At 37.3% G+C, this 17,095-nt stretch overlaps 1 protein-coding gene across 6 annotated transcripts in view; it reads right to left on the reverse strand.

Annotated features, from left to right (window-relative positions):
* Window positions 1-16,891, reverse strand: part of ZDBF2 (zinc finger DBF-type containing 2) — a 128,031-nt gene extending 111,140 nt beyond the window's left edge. For 3 of the 6 annotated variants that reach the window (XR_007951693.1, XM_051983703.1, XM_051983702.1), the window contains exon 1: window positions 16,743-16,891. The gene's annotated coding sequence lies outside the window, so the exon portion shown is untranslated. Of the gene's footprint in view, window positions 1-4,309; window positions 4,405-16,742 lie in introns of those variants that run through there. The other 3 variants (XM_051983701.1, XM_051983699.1, XM_051983700.1) reach the window with 2 other exon arrangements.
* Between the last annotated feature and the right edge of the window lie 204 nt (window positions 16,892-17,095).

Here is a 17,095-nt window from a genome sequence, read left to right on the forward strand (position 1 = left end):
ACTGTGGAATGATAAGCACACTAATACACTGTTGCTGGAGCTGTGGGGAAAAAAAAAATTTCAAATTTCTTAAATAAAGTGACTAAGATATCCAAACCCTTCGAACTAGAGATTCCATTACTAGGCTTATACCTTAAAGAAGCTATTAAGAAAGCCCCTATATAAACCAAAATATTTATAGCAGAACTTTTTGGAAACAAAGTAGAAAGAAGCCTATCAATTGAGAAATAGCAAAGCAAATTGTGGAACATGAATGTATTAGATTACTAGTATATTCTAAGAGTGATGAATGTAATAAATATAGAGAAATGCAGATTTCCATGAACTGAGTGATATTGATTTTTTTCTCATCCTTCACTCCCCACCTTTTAAAATCAATATTATATATAGGGCAACTAAAAGGTAAAGTGGATGGAGTGCTTGGCCTGGAATCAGGAAGCCTCATGTTCCTAAGTTCAAATCTGGCTTCAGACACTTACTTGCTATGTAACCCTATCATTTCACCCCGTTTGCCTCAGCTTCCTCATCTGTAAAATGAGCAGAAGAAGGAAATGGCAAACCACTCCAGTATTTTTGCCAAGAAAACTCCAGATGGGACCAGGAAGAGTTGGACGTGACTGAACAACAATTTGTTATATGTGCTAGCTCTCTGGGACAGAGAAGGTGAGGGATTCTGGAGAAAACTAACTTGATATAAAAAAAAAAAGTCAGGGCAGCTAGGTCACACAGTGGTTATAACGAGCACCAGCCCTGAAGTCAAGAGGACTCCAGTTCAAATCTGATCTTAGATATTTAACAATTCCTAGTGGTGTGACCCTGGGCAAGCCACTTAACCCCAATTGCCTCAGGGGGGGAAAAAAAAAAAAAGGAAGAAAAAAGAAAAAAGTCATCAGATATAAAAACATATCTAAATTCTTAAAAAGTTATATATAAAAGAGATTAAAAGTTCCTATTTCTCTTCTTGGTATATGGAAATGCTGGTGCTCCTGATGTTTGTCCCAGTACCTGGCACATCACTGGTACGTAATAAATGTTTACTAATTTATTGAAAAACAAAAAATGAACATGAAAAAAGTTTAATGATGTGATATTGTCAAAATATATAATGTCCTAGCACTAGAGGATTTGGATCTAGAATGCACTTCAGAGATCATTTAGTCTCATCTCAGTGGATAAAGTGCCAGAGTCTAGAGTCAGGAAGGCTTTCTTTCAAATGTGACCTCAGACACTTATTAGCTGGGTGATCCTGGACAAGTCATTTCACCCCATTTGCCTATTTCCTCATTTGTAAAATGAGCTGGAGAAGGAAATGGCATACTACTCTAGTATCCCTGCCAAGAAAACCCCAAATGAGGTCCCAGAAAATCAGAATAACTTCCTGACTCCAACCAACACTTTATCATCAACTGCAATAGGAGCTAGTATGTGTATATATAGTGCTTTACAGATTGCAAAATGTTCCATGCTGTTTTATGTGAGGTAACACAGAATGAGATACTTACACAAATGAGCTGAAGCCAAACTTGATAGAAGTTTGTATGTTAGAAATTTATACTTTAATCTATAGGTAATGAGTAAACACTGAATAGAGAAGAATGATAAAGCAGCAAAGTGTTGGAAGGAAGGATTACTCAGGCAGCCATGCAGAAGTCAGAGTGGAGAGGGGACAGCCTGAAGGGGGCAAAAATAGTTACTATGAGTATACTCTACACTAAAGTGAGGGTCTGAATTATTATGATGGTGGTTGTTGTCCAAAGGAGGAAAGGGTCACTATGAAGGTAGAAAGAGGAACTGGCAACTAATTGGAAAGAGAAAGAGAAGTTAAAGATGACTTCTGGATCATGTATATGGGGATAAAGGGACGGGATGAAATAAAACCCAAAATAGGTGAGACTATCAAGGGAGAAGAACTATAAAATGTACAACAGCAGCCTTAGGGCAGTATCTAGTTTTTCAAAAAAGAAAGAAGCTAATGAGGATTAAAAAAGAGAACTATCTGTTTATATGATATGCCTTCATTTTACAGATTAGTAAACTGAAAGCCAAAGAGATAACTTGAAATATCCAAAAACTTATACAGGTTCGGAAGTTGTCAGAAAGGGACTGAAATCCAAGTTATCTAATTCCACAATTAATTATTTCCATGACCTAACAATGTCATGTTAAAGAAATCATAGAATGCCTTTGAGAAATAAAGAATGACAAATAATTGGAAAGATGATTCATTACTTATGTTTGGAATATGGCAATATGATAAAAAAAATGGTATTATCTAAATTCATTCACAGACTTAGTATGTTATAAAACTTCCAAAGAGATATTTTATATAACTAGACAGAAAAATAATTCATTTGAAAGAATAAAAAGTCTGCAATCTTCAAAGAAAAAAAGTGGAGGTGAAGAGGGAATATAATAGCACTTCTACACCTCAACTTTTATTCTATAAAGATTAATTAAAACCATTTAGTACTGATTTTTTAAATTGAAAATAAAAACAAATCAGTAAAAAGACAAACAAGTAAACTCAAAAACAAAATGTAGAAACATAAATAATAAATTATTTCACAAAAATTCCCTATCTGCAAAGATTTTCTGAGAAGATTAAAAAAGTAGTTTGGCAAAATTTTGATTTAGAATAAACCAGTATCTCACAGCATATGCCACAATAAAAGCAAAATGCATCCATACAATGAATACTAAAGATCACACCATAAAAAATTATAAGAGACATAGATCAGATATATTCAGTTATAGCTAGGGAAATGATCACTTAATTAAGGAATAAGGAAAAGGAAGCTAAAAACAGGTCATTTCAAATAAGTGAAATTTAAAAGTTTTGCACAAATAAATCAACACAACTAAGAAAAGGGAAGTATAAATAAATCAAGGAGGAAAAAATCTTCAAGATATATTAAATATCTAATAATGGATCAGATACCAAGATAAAGACTAACAGTCATACAAGACAAAGAGTTACTCTCCAAGGATAGTAAGTAAAGGACTTGAATAAATATTTCTCAAAAGAATTATAAACTATTAATAGCTATATGCAAGAATGTTAAGTGACTAATAATGAGATATTCAAATTAGAACAAATAAGGTATCACTTTACATAGAGCAAAGTGTCAAAGAAAGCCGTAAAGTCAATGTAGGAGTGGCAGCAGAAGGGTACACTAATACACTAATAAAGCTATGAATTATTCCAAATATCAGGAAAGCAATTTTAAGTAACTAAATAAATACATCTATATTCTTTATCTATAGACCACACTGGTAAGGCATATACTTCCCCTACACTAATAACGAAGATCAAAGACATAAAAATCCTATATAGTCCCAAAAGTCTTGGCAGAACTTTTTGTAAAAAGAAATAAACAGAAAAAAAGTAGATGCCCAACAACTAGTTAACTAAACAAGTTATGTAAATGAAATGGAATATTGATGCTCTGTAATAACCAAATAATGAACTGAGAAAAGGATAGGAAGACCTAAGAAATGATGCAATGTAAAAAGACCAGGAAAATAAAACTCCCCAATACTGTACGATTATGAAAGAACAGATGAAAAAATGTGCTTCCCTGTCCTGTTTGCAGAAAGCATATGAGCATATACACATGAAACTGACTTCATATTTTGCTGTGTTAGATTTGTAAAACTACTTTTTAGTTTTTTCCCCTTTGCTTTTCAGTTTTTCTTCCAAGTGGGACAGGGGAAAGGGTGAGGGAAATACGTGAAAATAAGGTTATCAATAAATAAAATTTAAATCAATGAAAATAACGAGGGAAGATTCCAGAGCACTGCTAATGAAAGATCTCTCAGCTCTCAGTTGAGTAGATACCTTCACTAAACCTTCAAGTGCAGTTTGGTTGTTACACCATGTGTCAAGATTCAATGGAGAGGGCAAGGAGAAAAAAGATTGGGAAAATGATTGTCACAAAACAAAAGGCAACAAAAGTTTTAAAAATATAAATAGAATAGCAGTGTGGAAAGCAAACCAAGAGAAGAACCACAAGGAAGGATGCTCCAAGATGTTAAAAGGCTCAGAAGAGAAAAATCCCGGGAGACTAGTCAGTAACAAGTCATGGACAACCCGCAAAAGCATTTTCAGCAGTCAGAAAAGCGGGCAGCCTACGGGTAAGGGAATGAGGAAACGAAAGCCTCCAGGGAGAAGGGTCGAGGGGCAAGGAAATGGCAGCAGAGGTAACAGAACGGAGGATTATTTTGCTTTTAAAGGCCGGAGGGAACCTGAGCCTAAAGGAGCCGCGGGAAGGAAAATGCAGGATTCTGGAGACAAAAAAGGGCCACTCACTAAAGGACCAAGACCCCGCCGCGGTGACAGGTGGAAGGGCTGCATCCCCGAACCTTGTCTGGAGAATTAAACGGAGACCAGAGAGGCGCTACCTAGCGGCGGCCCACGGCGGCCCGCGCAGTTCCGAAGCAGCGCCACGGACGGCATCCCAGGGCTCTGGCCGTGAACGCGGGGGCTGCATCGTGCTCCTGGAGAACCAGAGGGAAAGGAGGCACAGCCGCAGACGCCCCACTCCGAGGGCTCCCCCGCCGCCAAGGAGTGCGGAGGACGCGGACAGGGGCCCCGGGGGGCCGGGACTGCGGCGCTCAGTCCGTCTCTCCTCTGTCGATCTGTCTTCCAGCTGCCTCCCTTCCTCTCTCCTTTCCCTCCTCACGCAGGCGTGAGTCCAGTTTAGAGAAAAGCCACCAGGCAGTGGGAAGAGGGGGAGGGGCCGAGAAAGACGTGGGGAGGGGGAGAAATCAGCGCAAAAGCTGGAGAGCTGGAGGAGGCCCCGAGTGCGCGTCCGACAAGCGGGAGTAGCAGCCAGTGCAAAGCGAGACTAGGCGGCCGCTGCCTCCCGGTGCCCGAGCGGGCTAAGCCCCGCCCCTTAGGTGGCGCGCGATCGGGGGCGGCCGTGAGCCCCCAGCCTGGCGAAGTAGATGGTGGGCGGACACCAGTTCCGAGCCGCGTCCCGTAGAGCCGAGGGCCCCAAGGCACCTTTCCGGCCGACGGGAGGGGACGCCCCACGGTAGTCTAGGGGCCCCCACGCGGAGTAAACGGGGGAGCCTTGGGCCCTTATCTTCTACCCATCCCCTCCCCCTCCCTGACACTCACCTCAGCCGAGTCCCTCGCGGACTCCTTCCGGGCCGCAGAGGGGTCGGAGCTGAGGGAGGGGGGAAAGGGGGGTGCTTTCTCTTCCTTTTCCGGGGTCAGTGAGGCGGGGAGCGCCCAGGCTAAGGGAGGTGAGGGGCGGAAGGGAAAGAGGGAGAATAGCAGAGGTCGGCTCGCACAAGCCCCCACTCTCCCCAAGGGAAGAAACGGGGCTGCGTGGCCGCTGTCCGGCGCGCTCACCCAGGATGGGCTGGGGGATTTGCGACAGCCTTGACAACCCAGTCGGGATTGGGCGCCAGCAGGCGGTGACCCCACCCCCAGCTGCGCAGCCGCTCGGTTCCCGGCTGGGCCTGCAGCCAGGCTACCCGCCACAGTATTCACAGATCGCTCTGGACCCTCTCAGCATCAGCGTCGAGGATGCGGAGCTTATCGGGATCGGTCCCCTCTCTCTCAGGTGGCTATGCCCACCCCCGCAAAGGGCTGACGCAAAGAGGGCAGGCCCAGAGGGGAACCTGAAATCCCCCTCCCCAAAAAATGACCACACTCACCCACCCACTTAACGAAGTCCAGCCAATCTCCGATTACCGATCAGAAAAGAGCCCTCGCAGCTAGACAAGTCCTCTCGACTGCGACTTCAGATCCAAAAGGAGGCGATCCTATGACGTCATTTACAATAGCTTTTTCGCGTCATAACTGTTAGGCAGCTCGAGCGATGGACCCCCGGAGTCCGGAAGCCCCGCATTCACACGTGGCCTCAGACGGCCTGCGGGGGGAGGTTGACTCATCTATAAAATGGGAGCAACCCCAGCACTTATTTCCAAGGGTAGTGGTGAGGAGCACCTAAGATACAGTGCATACGAAGCTTTGCAAACCTTAAAGCAGTGCATAAGTGCAATGAGAAAGTGCCATAAGAAATCAAAACAAGCCATGTGGAGGTCACTGTTTATCACGGAGATTTTCCTTTGATTTCCCCTAGTCCGGCACAGAGAAGTTACCTCTCCAACCGCATTTTGTAATAGGCGAACAGCTCCGAGTAGACAGCTTTATGTCCCCAGGGCCTAGCATTAAGCACCTTGTAATTAGCAGATGCTTGTTAAAAAAAATTTTTTTTAATTCGCTTGAGACTTGAATAGTTTTCTGATTAGGAAGAACCCTAGGGACTCAATCCTCTCAATAAACTCATAGGGACACTAACAAATATGCCTAATGAAACATGGTCAAAATGTTGACCATGAAAAGATGAGTAATATTACCATTCCTTGTAGAAATCATGAGCTAAATTGCACTTTGACTATTAATAGGCTTATCTGTCAAGTTTGTTTTATTTTTGTCAGCTCAGAGAAGTTACATTTCCATTCATTAAAAAAACAATCAACTGTTTAATTTTTTCATCTTCAATCTCTTTATAATCACCATTTTTTATCCACAGGGTCCTACTGCCTTTTTGTGCTCTTGATTCTCTTTGCCAAGTAAACACAGTGTTTCTGAGTTACTAGATTTATAAAACCCTGGAGTATAATGCTACCAAGTAGGGAATAGAAACTAGAGCTGTTATTTTACTGATAAAGGAAACTCTTTCCAAAGTTGGTTAACATCTTTTCTACAACTTAAAAGTCTTAGAAAGTTACTTCCAGTAATTTGCTGGAAATCCAGGAAGCTAGTTTGTGCCCTAAATAGAATTTGAACTAGGCTTCTTGACTTCTTGGACAATTTCCACCACATAAGAGTGCCTCCTGCCACCAGCAGTCATTTAACCTGCTGCCTTTTCTCCAACTTTTCATACTGTGAGTAAAACACAGAAACTTTGCCCTTACTTAGAAATAAATGTTTCAGCCACATTTATTTCCTTATTCATGATTAATCTTTTTCTGATATTGCTTCATGAAAATATCAAACCAGCAATCTATCCTTCCAAGCTAGTATTCTGACAAACGGTGGCATGAAACTCCTAACAACTTTCTTCTACCTCTCTGATTTCAATTATCACCTCTTACAGAAACAACTCCAAAATCTCTATGTCCAGAAGCACAATATTTCACAAACTCAACTGTACTTCTGCTTCCTATACATCACCCAGATCTGTCATCAGCACTTCATATTAACATACCTAAACTAAAATTATCATCTTTTTCCCACTCCCAAATTCCTTAGTTTTGTTGGCTATCACCCAGGCTCAACATCTTAACTAATAAGCATCTCTTCCCTCCATCTTTTTTCGGTTCATAGTGCTTATGCTTTGAGGCCCTTATCTCTCACTTAAGTAATTGTAATAGCTTTGTAACTGCTCCTATTTTCAGTTGTCATCTCCCAACCATTTTTTACAAAAAGGATTCATTCAGTGTGCTGGGAGCCTTCCTCTCATTCTCTGGATGTTGGGTAGAAACCCCAAAAAAGCACAGTAACTGTCCATCAATTAACCATTTTTCTTATGTGACAAGTAACCAGCAATGCATTTTAATGACATTATCCCATTTCTCCTGTTTAATTCCTTAATTATAATGTTTCAGCTTCCTCTTGCTCATTTCCACTTCTGAAAATGATCCATATTTTCTCTGTATCTTACAATAAAAATCATTTCTTTAAAAAAAAAAATCAAATGATTCCTTATTTCATAGGGATATAAAAAGTTAACAAAAGACTATACATACTATGAACATTCAACATAAAATCTATTAGTAATATTCAAAGGTTAAAACCCAACATGCTAAATAAGATTACAAATTTATACTCGCAGGGGTCCTCAAACTACCACCCGTGGGCTAAATGCAGCAGCTGAGGACGTCTATCTCCCTCACCCAGGGCTATGAAGTTTATTTAAAGGCCCACAAAACAAAGTTTTTGTTTTTACTATAATCTGGCCCTCCAACAGTCTGAGGGACAGTGAACTGGCCCCCTATTTAAAAAGTTTGAGGATCCCTGCTCTTGAGGAAGAATAAAGTTTAGAAGTTATAGCAATTGTGTGCTGTGAAGTTACTAGGTAATACCTGATTTGTTAGGAAGGTGTCAAAGGAAATAGATGAGGTTTTAGGACATCACCAATCCAAGATGAAGGTATAAAGACATGAGGACTTCTGTAATTGAGACACCTATTGAAACTCTCTGCCAAAAGCAAAGTTGCTAATAAATTCTTATCTTGCCCTAATGATAATTTCATCCTTCAAAAGGTAAAAGTTGCAGCTAAGGAAACTGCTATGCTGCTAAACCAGATTTTCTTTAATAAGGAGGAACTAGTAGCTAAAGTAGAAATGAGAGGAAGGGAAGTAATCACTCCATCTTAGAGTTTGTAATAAAAGAAAGTCAGCCATCATCTAACATACATATTAAAATTAGTGACTGCAAATTTCAAAGAGCTCAGAGATAGTATAGGCTAAAATTCTGCAGGGAGAAGTCAGCTAAGGAACAGAAGAAACTCTTAAGGTTAAAATTCTCAAAAGACAATTCTAATGAGGGGGAAAAGAGGAAAATGTCAAGAGAGACTAGTCTTGGATACTCAATGAACACTTCAACCAACTTAGTATTTCTTAGGCAGACAGAAATATGGATCAATATCAATTCAAAAGTTTTAATAAAACCAATCCTGACAAAAGATACTGCAAAACAAACAAAAAACCTCATCTTATCCAGACTGTCCAGTTATGATGTCAAAACTCCAAGGTTAAATTTCCCCAATAAATCTGTCCATGACCTGCGCCAGTTTTGCTGAATGCCTATTGGAGATTCTTCCTCATGGTGTCTTTCCTCTCCTTCCCCCATGCCTCATAGTATCTTTCTTCTTGTCATAGCTCTTTTAGTCTGCTAAACTCTACTAAGGATTTTAGCCTGCCAGTGAATGGCTTACTCCCACCTCATGGCATATTTCCTTTTCCTCTAGTTAAGTGTGAGTGGCTACTAGGGAATTTGTCTTTTCCCTTGTTAATTGTTAAAACAACTTTCCTTGCTAACTATATGGTCTTTTACTACTACTTCATATTTACCACTTCTAGTAAATTTACCCACTTCTGGTGTCTATTTTACCTCTTCATTTGTCAGTAACATCTAGTAAAGGTATCTTTTGGCATAAAAAATTGTGAAGTTAGGAGTAGGAATTGCTACCAAACCCCATCATTTGGTGCTAAATCTCATTTCAATCTCATTAGTTTGACATTAGGAAAACAATTATGTTAAAAACTAAAACATCCCAAACTATATGATAATATTAATAGATGAATGACTAAATACTAAATAATACTAAAGAAGAAAAAAATCCTATAAAGCATAGGTAGATAATGAAACTTTTTTTTTAACATGTTAAAAAGTATCTATCCATGGAGGCATATTTAAAAGCCTCTTTTTGTAATAAAATAAAAAATATTAATACTCCACAAACTCTAAAATCTTTTCTATACTCCTAAGCAAAGACTCTTGAAAAGGCAGATGATGGGTTAATAGTAAAGAGACCTTCCATAGGGAAATGGATTGAGAACTAACTTTTATTTGGCTTACATTATCGTCCTCTTCACTCCAGAAGTGATTAGACTAGGATCCAGGCATCTCAATTTAAAAAAAAAAAAAGATTAAGATATTGATTGAAAAGATGAAGTTTAAAAAAAAAAAAGACAAAAAACTCGACCATCAATTTCTTGAGGGGGGAATGATTAAAGAAGTAATAGAATTCAACTTGTTTGGAATATCAACGCCAAACTGTGTTTTTTTAATTTGTTATCTTGTGCAAGATTCCTGTTATCTCAGATCATTTTGGGGAAAACAGTAATAATCTGAGGGCAGAAAGAAATTTCTATTTGACAAGAATTACTGGGGAAAAAAATTGAAAAGAAGTCTGGCAGAAATCTGTTGTAGACCAACAGCTTAAACCATATCTCATAATAATTTGAAAATGGGAATTACCTGAATATTAAAGATCATGCCACAAAAATTTGAAAATGAGACCATATATATGTCATAGCTATGGGTGGCTGGTGAATTCTTAAAGCACAGAAGTAGTTTTCAAAAATAAAATAGATAATTTCAATTTCATTAAATTAAAAAGTTTTTACATGAGCCTAATTAAGGAGAAGAAGGGAGTGGTCAACTGGATTTGCTATCTAACAGACAACTAACAAAAATATATGATATGAATAAATCTCAAAAGAATTTTAAATTATTAATAATCATAAGAAAGAATTCTCTGGCTCACTAACAATAAAAAAAATGCACATCAGCATGATAACAAGGTTTTACCTCACACACCCAGAAAATTGGCAAAAATGCCAAAAATTTGAATAGACAGTATTGGAAAGCTTATAAAAATGTGGGAATGTAATATGTTGTTGTTGGAGCTGTGAATTAGTATATCCAATCTAGAAAGCTATCTGGAGTTTTTGAAGAAAGTAACAATATTCTGTATTTTATTTATACTCTCTGGAGCCATATTCTTTGGCCACTGCTATGCATGGACCTAAGAATATAAATGACAAATGTCAAAGTTCTTTCTATATAAAAATATAGTATCTCTTTTTGTAGCAGCATAAAATTAAAAACAATTAGATGCTCATTAATTGGAAAATGGCTAACAAGATATAGTATGTAAATGTAATGAAATATTCATGCATTATAATAAATTTCGCAAAGAACTATAGCAAGACTTCTATGAACTAACAAAAATAACAAAGCCAAGAAAACAATATACACAAAATACAATAATGTAAATAATAACAAAACCACCAAAACCAATGTTTGCAAGATTCTAATGATCAATTTAGTTTCAAAGAATAAATATGAGAAGACGGTACTCCCCTACCTTTTTTGCATAGACTAGAAACCATAAATGTCAACTGCTATATATAAAGTCATATTTTTTAGATAAGAATTTGGTTACTGAACATTTTTTCTTCCTTTTTTTTTCCCTTTATTTTACAAAAAGACTCTCTGGGAGAAGTTTGGGGTAGAAACGATGGAAGTCATAGAGGATGTTAAAAAAAAAGACACTAATTAAATTTTATTTTTTAAAAGATGTGAAGATGGAATGGCAGAAAGTTATCAATAATCATATGTTCCCTTTCATGCATTCCATTCCATGCATAAACTCCAACCAAAGCAGCCTATTATCTATTCCTTGAATTTTAACACACTATATCATGTGTTTTGGGGTAGTTTGTCTCCCATTGACTGGAAAGCATTCTCTTTTTTACCTTACCCTCTAAAAATGTAGTTATTTTGTATTTCTTTATCTGTGTATAGGCTGTTTTCCCATATTGACCTAAGCTCCTTGAAGGCAAGTAATGTTGATATATCTGTATCTAGCCTCTAAGTAGTGTCTTTCACAGAGTATGTACTTTCTAAATATTAATTTTATTGACTAGACTATTGAAGTCTAAAATTAGTAATATGATAACATACCCCTTATGTTCTTGATGAGTTTCTTTACTAAAGTTCTGAAAAACTCATGCCAAAATACTGGGGAAAAAAATAGTGGATGGGATTGATTAAGTAATTACTTTTAAGTGACATTTGAAGCATGGTGAAGAATGGAAAAGGTTTTAAGAAGCACTAGTATTCTGCTGATTTTCAAACAAGTAAAGATTGAAGTCAACAAAAATAGTTATCAGTGAACTTTGATCTTGGCAAAATTCTTGATCAGGATTTATTATTTTACATTTAGTAAAAGATGTAGTGATCACAAAGAGCCAGCCAGCATAGTTTAATCAAGAACAAGTCATGATCAACAAAACTTAGAGAGAAAGGGGGGGAGGGGAAAAAAGGAGGGAGGGAAAGAGAGAGGGAGGGAAAGGAAAAAGAAGGGAGAAAAGGAGGGAAGAAAAAAGGGAGGGAGGGAGGGAGAAAAAATCATGTACTTTTTTGTAGCACCTTTTTTTGTGTTAGCAAATACATTGGAAACAAAATGAGTGCCCATCAATAGGAGAATGACTGGAAAAATGTGATATGTAAGTGTGATGGCATGTATTCAAGAAATGATAAATTGGAAAATTCAGAGAAATATGAGAAAATGTGTATAAAGTAAAATAAACAAAACCAGGAAAGCAATATACAATAAGGGCTACAATCACATAAATAAAAAGAACTACAAGTTTTACATTAGTTGTAATGACCATTTTAGTTTGAAAGGCAGATAAAGAAACTTGTCTCTTTTCTTTCACTGGAGAAGTGAAAGATATACATATATATGTGTGTGTGTATGTGTGTGTATATATATAACATATATGCATAAGAAACAGACAGCCTTTTGATTTTTTGCTTAATTCTTTCTGTTTGTTTGTTTGTTTCATTGGGATATTTCATGCTAGGGAGATGAATATGAGAAAGGCCAGCAAAGTATTTCTAGAAATTACTTTCATGAAAATGCAGTAGCATCAATAAAATGTATTATAAAAAAGAAAAAAAACAAGTCATTTCAAAATAACAATTTTTAAGGGGTGTGAAAAGGGAGTGTTTAGGGAATTATAAGGGAATGGTTTTGACTTACTATAGCCTTATTTCAGCAAAGCATTTGACTTAAGTGTCTCATGCTATTCTTTTAGAAAAGATGAATAGATGTAGCATAGACAATAGTGCAGGGAGGTAGATTCAGAATTAGTCAAATGAGTAGTCCCAAAAAGTAATGATTAATGGCTGATTGTCAACTTGGAAGCAAGTTTCTATTGGAATATTCCTTTGTTCTATCTTGTTTTGATATTTTTGTCTATGATTTAGATGAAACCATAGTTCCATGTTGCAGATAATGCAAAGCTAAGAAAGATAACTAATATGTTGGAGAGCTGTCAGTATCCAAAAATAAGCTAGAACATTGAGATGAACCTAAAAAGATGAAATTTAATTGGAATAAAAATATCATATTTGGAGTCCCATCTCCTGAAAGAAAAAATCAACTTCACAAAATACAAAGAGAAGTTTTTCCTAAAAGCAGATTGCTTGAAAAAGATATGTATGTTATAATGGACTACAAATTCAATATGAATCAACAGTATTCAGCAATTAAAAACCTAATATGATCTCAGACATACACTATTCAGTATAATAATAGTTCTGCTTTCCTTTTCTTTGTTTTGAATTTGATTTAAAATATTGAGTTTAATTGGAATGCCACATTTGAATCCAGACATTAATAAGCTAATGAGTGACCCAAGAAGAATGACCAGGATAAAGAAAATTCTCAAGATCATGCTTTTTAATAATATTTTGAATTGGGAATATTTAATTTAAAGAAGAGAAAATTTACAAATAGCCTAATAGTTGGCTTCCAAGTATTTGAAGAGTCCCAAAGAAAAGGGCTTAAACTTTGTCATAAAGTTAATAAGACAATGTAAATTCAGGGAAAACAGGATATTTAATAGTTTCTTTTTTCCACCCTGCTACTGAACATAATTCCTTAAATATTGTAAGCAATGCTTAAAAATTTTTAAAAGATTAACCCAAAGAATCTTAAATTCATCATCCTCAGTCTGGAGAGCTAAAAGAATTCCTAGTATTCTCCACTTTACTTTAAAGCCACAGTAAGGATACTCTTGAGCCTTGGGTCAAGCCCTAACTCCATTAGGAGAATCAACAACTTAGTCTACAAAATAGAAATTTATGTTTTGCCCCTACCCTTAATTCACCTTCCCAAAAAAAGAATCAGGTTCTCCATCTACCTAGCCTGTTTCTGAGTACCATTCTTCCAGTCACTGAGACTTGAATTCAGTCATCACTGAGTCACCTTTTTTTCATTTCCCATATTTCATTCCCCCCTCAGCCACCAATTCCTTTCATTTTTTCCATGTCTTGCAGATCAAACCTTTCCTCTCTACTTCTGATTGTGCCTTCAAGTTTATCCTTACTTCCTCTCCTGAGTTTAATCCTATTTTTATCATCTAACCAAAAGTTGTGCTCCACACGCCATTAGTGTCTCCCTGTTTTCTGTGGTATAAAGCACTGTACAGTGCTTGCTTTTGGCTAAAAACACCTGGCCCACTTTTGCTTCTTTTACTTCTCAGCCAAAGCACTCTACTTTACTCAAACCAAACTCTGCATCCCACAAATGTGCAGTATTTGTTTTCATCTCTGTGCCTGTGTAGGGAATTTTACATTGGAAGGGAAATTAAAGGCCGTCTAATCCAATTCCTTCACTTTACAGATGAGGAAACTGAGACTCCTAGAACAGAAGCAACTTGCCAAAATCACTCAGGTAATAAATACGTGGCTGAGCTAAAAATCCAACCTAGGGCTTCTGCTGGTTTAGAGGTCTTTCCATTCCACTGCCTAGCCTTTCACATGAGCGTTTCCTAATCAACTGCCTGGACTGAAGCACCCCATTATCTCTCTCATCTGACTTCTCTTCATTTAAACTTAAACTCAATAAGTCCTTTTATCTTTCCCCAAACTTTTCCCTCCTCCCAATTGTTGTTATTGTCAAGAGTACCAACATCTTCCCAGTCACCTAACTCCTCACATGCCGTCACTGTACACATGCAATCTGTTTCCAAATCTCATTTCTGCCTTCACAGGATTTTTCACCTATGTTCTCCTCATATAGTCTATGGCCTTTATATCCACCCCCCCCCCCCGGACTATTTGAGTAGTCTCCTAATTGGTTTTCCTGCTTCAAAATCTCCACATTCCAAACTGTGCTCCAACTGTTGATGGAATTTTCCTAAAGCAAAGATTTTACCACATCACTTCTTCATTAAATTCTGTTGACTCTCTATGATTCCCAGCATCAAATATAAAATCCTCTCTTTCCATTTAAAGTTCTTCACCATTTGGAATCTTCCTACCTTTTCAGACTTCTTTCCTTTTACTACCCTCTACATACTCTACAATTCAACTACATGGGCTTACTTTCTGTTCTTTGTACCTCACAAGCCCTCTGCCTTCTCTGGGCCTTAGCACTAGTTGTTCCTCACACCTGGAATTTCCTCCTTCCTTACCTTCAACTTTCAGCCTCCAGGAATTCCTTCAGTTCAAATCTCATCTCACCACCTTAAAAAAGCCTTTTCACCTACTCCCAAGGGTCTTCCTTCTGAGATTAACTACAATCCACTCTGAAAATCCCTTTCATGTATATGTTTTCTTACTCATTATAATGAGAGCTTCTTGAAGACATGAACCACATTTTTACCCTTTTTTTTTGTATACTCAATGCCAGGCAAAATTATGGGCACATAGTAAATGCTTAAAAACGACTTGCTGAGGGGCAACTAGGTGGTGTAGAGGATAGAGCACCATCCCTGAAGTCAGGAGGACCTGAGTTCAAATCTGACCTCAGACACTTAACACATAATAGCTGTGTGACCCGGAGCAAGTCACTTAGTTCCAATTGCTTCAGGGGAGGCGGGGAGGCGGGAAGACGGGAAGACGGGAAGACTTGCTGAACGACATTCAAGTAACAACCACTCTAGCTTAATCTTAATTAATCTCCCTACTTCCAACCTCTTTTCTCTGAAATTCATATCCCATAATGCTGACAAATTGATATACTTTTTTAAAAAAATCTCATCATGTCAAAAATCTTGACTGCCTTTCTATTTTCTATAGGATAAAATACAAATCCTTAGCTTGGCACTTGAAACTCTCAAAATAGTTCCTACTAATCATTCCAAACTCTTTACGTTGTTTTCTTCACACAGTCTTCATTTCAGTGAACTGTGTTCCCCTTATAAGATATTCTGTGCCCAGCCCGAGTACCTACCTTTACACAAGTTATATCACTCAGTGTCTAGAATACACTCTTACTTCTTAGAATTCCTAACTATCTTCAATGGACAGCTCAGAAACCACCACTTCTGATCTAATCCACTTCATCCCCAAGCTGTTCATTCTCACTCCCCTTGAAGTTATTTGATTTCTTTCAAGTTGACCTATCTGTGTACATATTTGTATGTGAACTTTATCAATATTGATATTCTAGCTGTAAACCACAAGAAAGAAGTTAAATGGAAGAATGGATCTATAGATAAAGGAATTGACACAGTGAGTTTTATCATGTGTCTACAGACAACAAGAAATACTCTTTAATGGAACATTTGATCACCATGTGCTGCAGGACTAATGATATATATATTTGTGTATGTACCAAGGATAGCTGCTGAGGATGAAAAAAGAGAGGAATTCTAAAAAGAATTGATAAAACTCTCTAGCTCAAATCAACATAAACTGTGATGCTTATTTACTCCAATTAATAGTTTAAAAAATAGATAAAGGAAAAGGAAAAAGGTAAGGGTATGGAGAAATACATGACAAAGTTTAGTCCAGGAAGAACGTATAAGACCAAAGAATTATAGATTGCAGAGAAGCCTCACATCTTTATATCAAGACTTCTTTCTTTACAAAAAAAAAAAAAAAAAGTTAGTGGGATGTGGCAAGTACCAGACAATACCATAAAAATTAATCAGTCAACTTGTTAGAATGCCACATTTAGTTTTTTAAACCAAGAAAAAAGAATAATAATGAGACAAATATGGCATATAATTGAAATAACCTAATCTTGAACTTCTCAAATTTAAAATTGGAAAAATGGGAAATGAATTATAAACTCCTCTTCATACAACAATCATCAAGATTCCTTGGAAAATTACAACAGAAATAATATATTTAATAACTCTCTAATTATAAATATATGGGTTAAGAAAAAAATAGGGAGATGCATGCTCACCAAAAGGTTTTGCCACTATAATGGAGTAGATCCAGTGCAGATTCCAGATCAAATAGCAATTCCCTATGGACGATGGAGTCTTCTAGATGCTCCTGTTTACTGATGACATTATGCTGAATGCATCAAATCCTGGAACATGCCAGAGTCTCCTGAAAAAAATTTTTAATCAATCCAAAATTTGTCCTGCCCATCCACCTAGGATAGACCCAGGTAAATGAAGAATGTTGCTCAGATTTTGGCATGCATTTGGGATAAACAACCAAGGAGGAACTCAAAAGAACAGGAGTAAAAGATGTCATCAAGGAATTGTATGATGGGAAATCTGTCTAGCCTGATGATACTTACTTGTTTTA

This window comes from Antechinus flavipes, chromosome 3 (assembly GCF_016432865.1).
Source record: "Antechinus flavipes isolate AdamAnt ecotype Samford, QLD, Australia chromosome 3, AdamAnt_v2, whole genome shotgun sequence".
Classification (NCBI taxonomy): Eukaryota; Metazoa; Chordata; class Mammalia; order Dasyuromorphia; family Dasyuridae; genus Antechinus; species Antechinus flavipes.